This window comes from Heliconius melpomene, chromosome 21 (genome assembly GCF_056956725.1).
Source record: "Heliconius melpomene rosina isolate 202511_hmr_F chromosome 21, ASM5695672v1, whole genome shotgun sequence".
Taxonomy (NCBI): domain Eukaryota; kingdom Metazoa; phylum Arthropoda; class Insecta; order Lepidoptera; family Nymphalidae; genus Heliconius; species Heliconius melpomene.
The window spans coordinates 7329463-7330649 of NC_140409.1; positions in this window are offsets into that span (position 1 = coordinate 7329463).

A 1187-nucleotide genomic window follows, 5' to 3' on the forward strand; every position below is an offset into this window, starting at 1 on the left:
CATCTGAGGGGGCGAAGCGATGCTGCGACGTTGCCACGCCTCCACCTCATTTCGCCAATCGCGCGCGTGAACCCACCGAATGCGGTTTGGCATTCGGAATGTTCGGCGCTGTTCTTATCTCTTTCTATACCACAAAATACTGTTTATAATAAGCGAGATGAATTGATTACACTCGCTTAGACCTATTTTTTATTTTGTCAATTCGAAAAAACAATAATGACTTAAGATATGAAGCGTGTATACATAATTGCAACTTTAGTGTTAAAGATATAAGGTTTATATCTGCGTAAGCTAAAACTTAGTTTAAGTTAAATTTAAGGTGATATCACAGTACGAAGTTAAGATAAATACATCACCTATAATGCGGTTGAACATTGATTAATATTTACCCTTAAATGTAAACTTTGATCCCGGTTTCCGCCATCTCTATGTTAGAGACATCATACGTCAATACAAATACTGTCATTTAATAATACTGTTGAATTTAAATGATATAATATTCAATAATAAAACATCTGATAAATAAAGTAAAAGTAAATAATAAAAAAATGGACATTTTTTTTAGTTCCACACTGTATCCCGCACGTTCCAGAGTAGGCAGAGGATAAGCCAATCCGTTTCTGCTTATTTCTGCCAGATTCTGGAGGCATTGTAAGTTGAGTGGAGGAACTCAACGCCGTGCTTTGCTCTACACTACAGCGAAGACATGAAAATATACTTAAGTTTAAATAAATATTTAATTTTCTCAAGTTAGGATCGAACCCATAACCAGTCGCGTTTACAGTGTGCCTGTGTGTGGTGCGCCTGCACTACAACTGGTGCAGGCGCACCTAAAATAAGATAGGTGCATATTTATTTCAATATTTACATATATTAAACGAAATAGGTTATGTACCTATCATATGAAATAAATATTTGGAAATATTATATATATAATATTTCATTCAAATATATATAATATTTCAAATAACTACAAAATATTTTAAGAAGTTGTTATTCCTAAATAATACACTAACGCACAGTTCACGAAGTTTAAGCACAGTTTATAGCTTATTAGCGATTATAAATGTAGGGCCAGAAAAAAAACTTTTTTTAAATAAAGCTTAAATAGAAATCAATAAAAAAAAATCTACATCAAAAATATAAAATTTCTTTTACGTTTACGCTGGACATTGCACCCTTATAAT